Genomic DNA, 13,262 nt, shown 5'->3' on the forward strand with positions numbered 1-13,262 from the left:
AATATCATCTCTGTTACGGGATTGCTGTGTGTAAACGGCTAATGTTACTACACAGACACAAACAAACCGTTAGCCTGTGGCTACAGCCAGCTGCTAACGTCACCTCCTAGATAACAGGTTGGGCTTTCGGTCCCATATATAAAGGGACATATTTCTAACTTTTCGGTTTCAGACTAAAGGACCGTGGAAAATGTGCAGTCTGTAACTATTCAGTGTTACACAGCGGTGGACTAAGTTACATGTTTGCAGCTAATGCTACTTTGCACGTTAGGTCACTCTGAGTCCTCGGTGATCTCATATGATTTTCAAATCAAGCTCTAAACATGACCTGTAATGTTTTCTTACCTAGTTACTAGGAAATGAGCCATGTCAGCATCTGTTTTCAGTCCCAATTCACGTTGGAGCTGCCTCCATGAGTTGAACGCATATCCAATGTGCATTCGGGTGCCTGCCCGGCTTTGGTCGTAATTTTGTTTCGACTCACGAAATGCCGCTGATAAAACCTTCTTTTTCTTCTGAGTATGACTTTTTAGTGGACTTTGTGTGGCGGTGGGTCATTTGCTGGCCGTAGCAGAATCCATTACTACCCAAACACTAGTTTGGGTCCACCGCGCTTGTCTTCTTCCCGTATCCAAGGACGCGCATTCAGCATCACCGGACGTCACGGATTGCGCGGGAAATTCAGACCACGAATTGCAGTACATTATGCAGCACACAGCCTGTTCAAGGCAATGGAGAGACGTGGGTGGGCTCATTCTTTTTGGTTTTGAACGCTTCATCACCCATTAGCATTAAAAAACTTAAAATGCATGTTTATTTTTTCACAAATCCTGCCCCAAGTTCCTTTAATAATCAGTATCACATCAGTTGATTCCTTATTATCAAATTTTAAAGACAAAAAAAAAAAAAAATCGATAGAACCAAAAATAAAAGTTTATTGTTACTTGAAGCCCTGGATTTGCCTCTTATTCACACATGCTCACACACAGATGGTAACAGACAGTAGGTGATTTGTTAATTTTTAACGGGGGGGATGGCCCAATGGGAGCACCAACCTGCCCTGACACACCTATGTACACCTCCCAAGGACATTGTTGCAGGACGCCTTAACCATAACTGTTACATTTCTAATTCTACAATTCCATTTGATCCAGTTATCTTCCTTCTCTCACTACTACAATTGTCTTTCTATAACTGTACTAAAGTAATGAGTGAATACACCTTTAAATTGTATGCAGTGGACTGAGTTTATTCAGGCAGGGTTTTCTCATGTTTCTCACAATACACTACAAGCAGGGTCATTTTAAGTTACATGACCCCTTGGAATTTTTTACCATCTAAATTCCTTGAAGGACACACAATGAACATTGTGCAAAATAGTAGAGGCCGACTTGTTTTTTTGGTAGGCCGATTTTATCGGCCGATATTAGCCTATCACAGATATATTGGTATCGGCAATATGAAAACCTTATATTTAAAAACTATAATGCAGAAAAACATGTTTGGGGTAATTTGAAATTGGTGTATTGACATAGTTTGTCCAGCAGAGTGCGCTTCAATGGGGATAAAACAGCTGGCGTCAGGAAATGTAACAGCTACCTCACTAATGGTTCAACTATAAACCAGGACAAAAATGACAATTACCAACATTACATAAGCCACCATGTTCTGAGCAGGCACACTAAAAGTAACTTTTAGTTTTAGAACATAAATAGCAAAGTTACTATTGCTATTAAACTGTCAGAAAAAACTCATCTCTGAAAAAACTTGAACATTACGGAAAATAAACATGAAATATTTACACCCCTGATATAACCAGCAAAGGGAGTGGAGTCTATGAATAAAGAACAAGTCTGTGTTCTCTGTGAAAATCATTTGAGTGAAACCCCATCGGGAACGTTTCAGAAGCTGAGACTTTTGTCTGCCAGATTTTGTTGACTTGCTCAGATTTTGTTGATCTGGTCATTTTTCATTTTTATACAATCAGGAGTCTGCACAGGGTGTTTTATTTTGAAAATTGACCGCATGCTCTATGCCGTTCTTTTGTCTCTGACTTCCTGCCGGCGTGATCTGCTCTTTGCAGCTTGTTGCGGCTTCTGTCAAAATAGACCAGGCAGCCGGAACGCAAAGCAGCCGTGCACGGCTTGACTCGACTGTGCGCCGGAGCTGTGATTAGGAACACACTATCTGCTACTAGGGGATGGAGAGTGATGGCATGTTAACAAGGGGAATGCTTTTTGGTAATTTTGCTAACAAGGGGGACGGCATCCCCCCTCAAATCACGTACTGGTAACAGATCAGCTACACAAGACACTAGTCGAAGCATCAGTTGCGATTCACTGTTCGTTGTTTTGTGGACAGGACCGAACCGTCCACCCTGCGATTAATGGATGACACATTCTGCCTCCCAAGCCAGAGCTGGGATGAGCTTTTACTCACCCAGGACCTTTTGGACCAGCTCTGCTTGCTTGTTTTAAATTGGGTTTGACAAAGTGCTAAAAGCAGATATGGTCACAGTCCAAATTTCTCTTCAATCCCCAAGGTTTATAACAATCCCACCTAACTTTCCATCAGTCCTGAAGTGCCTGAGACTGCTGCTTCGGTTAGGATGTGGAGTTCAGAGTACTATCCCATCATCCCTGTGTGTCTGCAGCTGTATGTATAGACCTTTTTCACAGAGTACATGTTGTCACAGTAGGAAAGCACAAATAGGAATGATCAGATTAATGATTTCTGATTTCTGTGTAGCTGCTTCAGTTTCAGGCCTGGTATTGTTCATGCTGGATCACTCTTACTGGGACACTTAAGTACATTATTACCATCGTTAATGTTGTTATTAACTTATGTGCGTTCCCTACTGTGACAAGCCAAAATGTCTGCTGTGAAAAGGGCTGATTAAGCTGATTTAACAAAACTACCAAAATACTTAAGAACTTCTGTCAGGTCCACAATGGTTTAAATACATATGTTTATATCTTCACTGTAATGCTGAATGATATACAGAACGGCTCTTTCTGATATGCATCCTCTCTAAAACAGTTCCACGCACAGTTGGATTTACTTCCCTCTTCTCTATCTGCTATATCGTTGTAAGTTTTTCTTTGATTGTTTGACATTAGCTCGCCTGTGGCGCCTTACTACACAAACATGTACATCCATGTTTTCTGCCCCAGCTACATGTGGGACAAGGGGATATGGTTGCATCATGTGTTGATGTTAAAGTGTGCTTATTAACACCTTTGAGTGGAATTCAGTTGTGGGTTAATGTGTCAAACATTATTACAAGTGTCCCTCTGGTGCACAACACAGGTATCAGCAATAGGGTTTGTTTTTTTATGTTGAAACTAATGTATCCTCTGAGGTACTGACATGTTTGATGAGTTCCTGTGTGTGTCAGTCTGAAATAATATCTAAACAAAACTTAAAGGGGCAATTTGTGTGATATAGCCAAATGTTTCAGTTTAAAACACTCAAAGAATGAACTAAAATTATCAACTGAGTGTGAAGAAACAACAGTGTTGATGCCAAAACCCTTGATGTTGTAGAGATGTCTACTGAAGTTAGCGTGCCGGTGGACTATCCCCGGCCTGCCCTGTCTCCTAATACTCTCTGTACCAGCAGGAGGTGATAGTCCGACGGCCCCCGTAGTTTCAGCAGGGAGATGTAAAAGCTGCAAGTTCGTTGCTAATAGCCTAATAAGTAAACAAAATAAACTCACAAAATGTTGAGAAAGGAAATATTTTACACATTTGTTCTTCAGAATACTCAGCAGTGTATTTACTAATAATATGCTGGAGCACAATTTGAATGCAGGGCCCTTAGTGGTAGTGGGTTGTGTTTTTATTACCGTGTTGCTGGAGGAGGGAATTTTTATCCTGGTTTATTAAAGACTAATAACCTGCCTCAATAAAAAAAAAAGAAATATTGGCACTTGCCGAAAATGAACGTTTCTGCAGATATGACAGATGTCTCTTTCATTGTGCACACAACGCCAGGACTAAGTAGTTTTTTATTTTGCTCAATGACTGTGTTCATTTGAACAGCACTATATGTCTGCACCTGCCAGTGGGCTATTATTGTAAGAGTAGGCATAAATATATGTTAAATGTATTTCAACAGAGACTTGGTGTTCTCTGCAGTTAGATGGAAAGAAATATGTGCATATATTGATATCAGCGATCAGCCAAAATGAGTTAGAAAAAATTGGCAAACGAGCAGTTTCATGCATCATGCATCACTTTCAGACTTCCCACACCTGCAGGACAAACTAATGAACAGTTGCTGAAATCACTTGAAATGAATTGAAAACAATCTGGTAAAATAGCATGGTCTGTTTCTATGTGGTTATTTGGCAACACTTAATAATCAAAAGTGTTTATAAGCATTAACAACACATTATGTTAGATACTTGGACTACTGCCCGCTCAACGTGTTTTAAAATATTCATCAGATTCACACATTCACACTACCTACCCAAAACCCACCTCAACAAAGGAAAGCCAACACTCAGAGTTTGGCTCATTAGTCTCCACCATTAGACATTTTTTTCAGTATTTTGATTATTTAACTATATACTTTCAGCACATTATTCCTTACACACACTATGGACTACAACAAGCCTGATTTTGAAGGCCATATTTTTAAGCCCTTTGATCCCTCTACTATTGACTCTTACAATTTTGATGTTGACCCAGACCTACATTTCTTTTCATCATTTGATGCCTCTAACATTTGTAGCTTTTATAATGACACTCAGTTTAATGACTTGTGTGTTTCTATGCCTCCGAATATATTCTCTACTTTTCATCTGAATATAAGAAGTCTTTCCAGCAACTATGACAAATTCATTCATTATCTATCTTCACTTAAACACGATTTTTCTGTTATTGCTTTATCAGAAACATGGCTTACAGAGGACTCTAGAGACATTTTTAAATTACCTAAATATAATTTGGTTCACTACGTAAGAGAGAATAGATCTGGAGGCGGAGTATCTCTGTTTATCAATGGTGACTATGAATTTAAAATTAGGGGTGATCTCTCTCTAAAGTCTGATGGGGCTGAGGTGAAATCTGTTCTTGTAGAGCTCTCAGGTGTCTCTGGTGGAAAAAATGTTGTTGGTGGTGTTATTTATCGCCCACCTGACTCTATCATCAAAGATTTTAATGAAAGTTTGTCAAATTCTCTTGATCTGATAAACAATGAGGATAAACTCTGATCTATTTCGACCTCACTCAGACCGTCACCACGGTCTTCACCTTGAATGATGCCATCCTACTACCTATCCTCGAGACCTTATGTCAACAACGTCATATGACTGACCTTAGGAGGCGTGGCTCACAGTCTACAAGAGGTTCCAGTGACATCGCCTCCTCCTCTTTACCTTATTCGCCTCAGCCGAGGCCGTGAGTATTATCATTTACAGGACCCCACTATCAATCCGTCACTACGATGCAGGTGCCGACGGTCCCTGTGGAGAGTATGTGGTTCGGTGAATGTCATGTGTTTCTTGGTGACGTGACGTGCTTATTCCTGCTCGTTGTTACAGGTGTCTTTCCAGTGTTACTCCTGGTAGAGCACGGTGGTCAGCGGCGAGCGTTGGTAAGTGAATGGTTTGTTCTGCTGTTTTCAAAGTGTAACTTATATAGTTTTGTTTTGCCCCGCCGACTCGCTGTTCGCAGTGAGCGGCCGCTTGTTTGGACCGTCCCTCGTGCGTTCGCGCACATTGAGGGACGTCATATAATCAGTTTTCCTCTGGTGAGGTCTCTTTGTGTTACTTGGCTGTCTGAGTGTGGTAAAGTTACTCAGGACATTACAGTAAGTGATTACTGAATTTATTTGTGCTATATTATTCTTTGCACATTATATTGTGTTATTTTGATTTGCTGTTGTTCCCCTGTTCGCAGTGGGTGCTCAGCTAGTGAAATTCAGGTGAGTTTTTTGTTCCTGAAAAAATCCACCGCTGTTCGCAGTGCGGTGCGTTTTGTGTTATAGTCATTTTTTGTTGACTAAGGGATGGCCTCCCAGTGGTGTTGGTTTTGCCAGACGGCCATGGATCCCCGTGATGGCCACAGGGAGTGCCCCCACTGTTTGGGGGTAGCACACCTAGTGGAGGATATTGAAAATCCGTGCCTTGCTGTGGCAGAGGTCCCGCTGGAGGAGCGCAGGCGCAGAGCAAAGCTGGTGGAGGAGACAGCACCGGCTCATCCTCCTCCAGCTAGGGCAGCGGACGGCAGGAGGAGTCGCAAGCGGGACCGTAGCCCTGATCGTCATCAGAAACGGGACCCTGGAAAGTCGGCGCGTGGGAAACGACCCAGCCCAGAACATCAGGCTCAGACGGAGGACACTCAAATGAAAATCCTGGCCGCTATTCAGAGTCTATCTGATAGGCTGACTCAAATGGAGGCTCAGCGGCCAGTCACTGTCGCAACCTCAGATTCACGGGAGCCGAGTGTGGCCTCTCAGGAGGATCTTCAGCCATATTGACACGGCTTCCTGCTCTATTCACTGCAGTCTGCCGCACCACCAGATTACACAGCAGCTTGACATCAGCGTCTGAACCCAGCATCTGACGGATCGGACGTGCACGTCCACTGTAGCTGTGTGTTCAGTAACTGATGTTACTGAACACACCTGCTCTGACTTAAAAGTTTGTAGCGAGCTAAGCGATCTAAGCTACACAGCTACACAGCTAAAGTTATGTGCTATGGCTACCTCCTTGCCCCCTGGAAATGACTCTCAACTCGAGAAAGCACATAAGAGGATTGCTAACCTGTTGGAGGACATCCACCGGCTCTCCGATGAACTGAAGAGCAAAGAGACCATGCTGTCCCAGTTCATCGACGTTTAGGGTGACCATTTCCATAACACCAAAAAGGAGGACATTATGCGGCATATCAATAAATTACTACGGTGTACATAGGACTCCGGTATACTCTCATTTATAGTACAATTTTGAGTGGTTTAAAGATGATGTTTGTGTAGCTGAATAGGAAAAAATATTAATGAAAAGTCAAAAAGTGTTTGTTCACAGTATTTGTATTTATTCAATACATTATGGTGTTCAAAAAGTGACCACTGAGATGAATCTTTTAAAGTGCAGAGTGCCACAAAGCATAACATGTGTGGACTTAAATGTAAAAAACAATTAACAGGTAACATACATAATAAAAAAAATGCTTTTTAAAAAAGCCTAAATAACCTTTTATGTAAACAACAAAGGAGATTGTAAAAAAAAAAAAAAAAATACATTCAACTGCTCAAAAAGTATAGCATTTCTAAAGTGCTTCAGTCTTTTGGGGACTTGTCTTCAGTGTCTGTGTGTGTGCAGCAGACCTGTCTTTAAGCAAACTCCACATTCACCCTCTGTAGCAGCTCATTTAGCGCGGCGAAAGCTACAGAAGAGATGGATGAATAAAGACGGCAATACTGGCTCTCACACCATCCCAGTTAACAACCAAATAACTGAAACTAACCTATATCGATTGGATCACCTTATGACTGTGTTACACTCCAGGCAACAAGTAGAGACTGTTGTTCACTCATGATGGACCAATATAGACACTGTGCAGACACACACGTAGTCTGTTGACTGTCTAGAGCTGGACTGCAGCTCTGTTCACTGCATGCTGCTATAACATGTACGTCAAAATACAAAAGAAATATAACTTGTGGAAATAATGTATTCTGTGGGCAACGGGGGCGGGACTAGATAAGCATCTGCTTCTCCCGCTTTCCCTTTCGGCCATGTGTACTACCTGATTTTAACTAAGATGATGTGTGATGATGACTGTCTAATAACATGCCGAAATAAATAAATAAATAAAATAAATAAATAAAGGATCAACAGCCCCTCTGTCATCATGGCTTCCAAGCCCCCACTGCCCCTGGGCCTTTTTATATCCTGCAGAGACTGGTACAAATAACAACATAGCAACAATATAGTTATCAACCTTCCAAAATCTGTATTGTTTTCAACCCATTAAATATACATATTTCATGTAGCCCATCAGTGAAATCATAAGATTAGTGTACTCACCAAAATAGTTGATTGTCAATCTGCAATACTTCTGTTCTTTCCTGGCTGCATCCAAGAGTTTTTTGTTTCCAGTGAACTTCTTGTACATCTCTGTGCAGGGATAAGTGAAATTGACACACACTTGCAGCTCAGCCTTGACACTGTCCACATCCAGACGATTCCTCTCGTTTCTCCATGCAGTTGTCATCAATGAAAAGACACGTTCTGTGTGTGCATTGCTGCATGGGATGGAGAAAATATAGGCGCTGACCTTCCTGAGATTCACAAGTGGTACATCTGCCTTGGAAAACAGTTTCAAATATCGTTCCTCACTGTGGCAACCTTCCATTTCTGGTGAACTGAAGGAACCTTCCACCATGGCATATTCCTCATACAGTCCATCCATATCAATGTCCAGATTGCAGGCCTGGACAGCAGCACTGTAGTCTTCAAATGGCACAGCAGTTGTGAGGCCAAGCTTGGCCACTTTGCTATGAAAGCTTGTGTCAGAGAAGTCATATCTTTCACTGATGTATTTCTTTGCTCTTTCATAAAAAAGCAGAAAATCGGCCTCACATTTTTTTGACTGGCAAGAGGGCAGCTGCTTCAGTTTGGTGTTGACAGCAAACCCAAAGAACCTGTCCTTCATCCTTCTTTCCAGCTTTTGTTTTAGTTCAGTCATTACCTTAAACACCGATGTAATGCTGAAGGATTTTGCCTCAAGTGCTTCGATCGTGTCGGAGAACACCTTAAGAACATGGCTGAGAAACAGAAAATATGTCTCTGACACCTCATTTCTTTCCTCTCCAAAACATCTCCACACAATTCTGGCACATTCCCCCTCACCCTCACTCTGGAAGTAGCTGGTCAGGGCCTTCCAATATTTCAGGATTCTGTCAATGGATGGCAGCAGGGACAACCACCTGGTGACAACATGCCGCAGCAGGTTGCATTCTTCCACCTCCACAAACTCACAGAATTCCTTCAATTGTGCTGTTCTGCTTGCTGATATGCTGAAATGGCTGTAAACCTTCAGCACAGCATTTTCCACATCAACATCAAGGCTGCTTGCTGCATATCTGGCTGCATTATGCAGTATATGGGCCAAGCAGTTTGCAGGGAGCACATCTTTTTGGCTCAGTTTCAGCTTCTGATACACACTGTTATGTTTGCCATAATTGACACTGGCATTGTCTGCTGCATATGCAGACATGTTTTTCACCTCTAAGCCAGACATCTCAAGTTTTGCCAGCAGCTGGTTTGTTATGGCTTCTGACGTTTCGTTGCTGTCACTATAAAAATCCAACAGGACATGTTGGATGCCTTCATCAAAGTGAAAATACCTTACCACAATGGGAAAACACTTGGTTGTTCCTTTATTTGAGGCGTCGGTTGCCACGGAAAAGGGTAGGTTGTTTTCTTTCATGTAGTCGGTATGTAACTGTACCGAATAGGGAGCGATGACGTTCTCGCACAATGCCTTGGCTTTTGTTCGGCCACAGGTCATCCCTTTAGCTGTGGGCGAGTCACTGAAAATCTCCCGGTCCACTTTCACGCCGCAGTCTACACTTCTGTAGGACTGGTGATGCTTTACAGCATGGTACACCTTGCACAGCTCCGCAGCAGTTATTTTGTCATCCAGGGGCGACGAAACTTCAGGAAAAAATGTCCTCATTGAAGAGATTCCTGCCGCACGTTTATTACTTTTATGTTTATCCGTACCCGCATGCCGTTCAATTGCAGCTTTCCCCAGACTGCTTACGTCGACATCGCATCGACAAAGTGTGCAGAAGCCATGGAATGAGTCTCGACTACTTTCCGTTATAAATTCATGCTCTTTTGTCCATTCAGAATTAAACGAGGTCTTGCGTTTTGGCATGATGCTAACTTTCTGTCAATGCCATATGACGTAGCAGCACATGGACCCTTGTTTACTTTTTTAACCAATGATAAGCAGATTTTTAATTGACACCGCTCTTAGCCAATCATTTGATATGTTACTGCGTTGGATGCATTTTTTACAGTCTATGATTGGCTAGTGGGCTGCAGCCCAGCAAAGATGAAAAACTCCGCTCTTCAAGCCTAGTGCCTCAAAAAGGAGGACAAATACGCGTCCGGCTTGATGCTGCGCCGGATGCCGGACAGGGCATTGAAAATCCGTACTGTCCGGCCTAAAACCGGATGCCTGGTCACCCTATCGAAGTTGCCCATGAACAGTCGCTACGGATCATCTCACTCTCAGCAGCCCTCCAAGACACCGTGCCCTGGGATCCCTCCGGCCCATGGCCATCCTCCTGCTCCACTCCCCACCTCCAGCGATCATGGGCTGAGGTGGTTGCTCACGGCCGTAAGAGGACATCACTCAGGGCCGGCTCGCCTCCCCTCCGGCTCTCCAATCGCTTCGAGGCTCTGTCACAACTTGGTGAGGACCCGGGCGATGGTCAATGCTGGAGCTCGAACCAGGCGCCAGTGGCTGCTGCGTCTCCCTCTGTGCCACCGATCGGTGCGGTCCCTGCACCTCCCCGCTCCGGTGACCTGTCTCCCATGGGCTCCACGGCTCCCTCTACACCACCGGATGGCGAGGTGGCTGCGGCTCTCCACTCAGCTGGACTGACGTCTCCACTGCTTCCTGGTGGTGCGAGCAGTTGTTCCACCGGAGCCCCGGATCAACAGCTGTCGTCCCGGACCACGACTTCTGTCTCGCGTCGGAGGCTTCTGAAGGAGGCAGTGCTGAGGCGCTCCGGGGGTCTCCTCAGTGGCCGGGCTCATGATCCTCCTCTCGTGGACGAGGGCGCTCCTGACTCCGGCGGTCGACACCGCCCGGAGCATCCAGGGTCCCCTTCCCTCTCCCCCGGCTCGGCCGCTCCTACACACCCGCGGGGCTCGTCTCCCCTGACGCACACCGTGGAGGGTGTGTGTGTGTGGACTCCCACGGCCCTCGCGAGCCACGGTACACCGCGACCACTTTTTCCACCCTCCACTGCAATTATAGGAGACTCGTACACCCGAGATATGCGCTTCATAAACGCCATCACCCACTGCCTCCCTGGTGCTACTGTCCCAGTCATTCTGGACAAACTCCCCGGACTGCTGCGCTCACTCCCATCCTTCATCACCCGGGTGTTGATCCACGTACAGTAGGATCAAATGACACTGCCTGTCACCAGTCCGAAATGACTAAAAAGGACTTCAACAGCCTTTTTAGTCTTTTAAAAACGTGTAACAGGGCCGTCTTCATTAGCGGGCCCCTCCCGGCGCGTATCCATGGATCCAAGCGCTTCAGCAGAGTCCTTGCCCTCAGCACCTGGCTTCAGTCCGCATGCAGGATACACAACTTTGGTTTTATTGACAATTTTAATTTGTTTTGGAAACACCCAACCCTTTTTAGCAGGGATGGAGTCCACTCGAGCTCCTTAGGTAACCAGATGCTTGCGGCTAATATTCAGCACACCGTCCAAACAACTACACGTGCGTGACTGTTTACCTGCCAAACCCCCTCATCACCTTCCTGTCATCCTTCTTCTACGGTTCCCTCCCCCTGTGTTCCCTCCCACAACAGCCCCCCCTACAGGCACCAGCAGCACACTTCTTCTCATCCACCATCACTTCCCACCACAGACCTCCACACCGCCGCATCTTCTGTTTGCCATCCGCCATGTAACTCTTTCCCCATTCCCCCCATCATCTCCAATAGACTCCATCAGAACCGGACTGGCGGTACGAACAGTAAAAATCTGGTTCATATCAAACCACAGACATCCATCACATCATCATCCAAGGACCCCAAGCCAGCACAGACCATTAACATGGCACTTCTGAATGTACGCTCTCTTTTAAACAAGACTTTTATTATTAACGACCTTATAGTAGACAATAAGATTGACTGTCTATAACAGAAACTTGGCTGGGCACTGACGCACCGGTTTTTCTCACTGAGGCCTCTCCCCCAAATTTTAATTTTTTATTTTCTACTAGGATGGGCAAAAAAGGTGGTGGTACTGCCTCAATTATTTCAGAATCAATAGCATCCAAGGAAATTTTGCTACACCACTACACCACCTTTGAGTACCACGCCTGTGTTTTTAGCAGCCCTTCTATTTTATGTCTCACGACACCCAAGCATTCCACTGGTTTTATCAGCGAATTCTCTGACCTACTATCACTTGTGCACCCTACATACAACAGAATCATTTTAACTGGTGATTTTAACTTACATATTGATGACAAGTCGGACTCCATCTGAAATGATTTTTTAAGCCTTCTTTACTGCTTGGATTTTAAACATGTTTCACAGCCGACTCACAACAGAGGACACACCTTGGACCTTGTCATAACACATGGCCTGTCCACCAATGTGTCCTCTGTTGTTGACTTGGCTGTATCAGACCACTACTGCATCTTTTTTAATATCACCAGTTTTAGCCATGAGGAGGCCCCAGTGAGAACCGTGAGGAAACGCTATCTTACTTCTGAAGTGGCTGCAAATTTTATTGAGATTGTACACAACTCCCCCGCCATCACTGTACCTGCACCCTGTGATTTTATTGTGGATAATTTTAACAGTAAAGTGAAGTCAAGCCTTGACTCAGTAGCTCCACTAGTAATTAAAACAATCAAACATAAACTTACATCCCCGTGGAGAAACGACAAGATAAAACAACTGAAAAGAAAATGCAGGAGTGCAGAAAGGAAACGGAGAAGCACTAAGCTGACAATCCATCTGGAAATACTCCGTGAACAACTCAAAATCTACAATAGCACTGTCAAACAGGCAAGAATATCCCACTTTTCAAAACTCATAACAGACCACAAAAGCAACCCCAAAATTCTTTTTTCCACTATTGACCTTTTAACCAACCCTGATTTTAAACAGTCCTCTGGTATCCCAACAGCCTCTCAATGTGAGGACTTCGCAGACCACTACAGAAGTAAGATTGATTTTATCAGATCCAATCTTTTGTCCAAACAGAAGACAGTGTGTGACACTTCTGAACCGTTCTTTTTACCTGAGGAAACACTGGAGCAATTTGTCCTGGTTGATGCAGGGATGCTTGGTAGAGTTTTCTCCCAAGTTAACCCAACAACATGCCTTTTAGATCCCATTCCCACATCACTTTTTAAAACATTTTATGGATTTTTTGAGGATGAGTTGTTAAGCATTGTGAATTTCTCTCTCCAGACTGGTGTCTTCCCTGCTGCCTTTAAAACAGCAGTGGTGAGGCCCTTTCTGAAGAAGAGTAACTTA

This window comes from Pagrus pagrus (assembly GCF_965226575.1).
Source record: "Pagrus pagrus genome assembly, chromosome: 2".
NCBI classification, from domain to species: Eukaryota; Metazoa; Chordata; class Actinopteri; order Spariformes; family Sparidae; genus Pagrus; species Pagrus pagrus.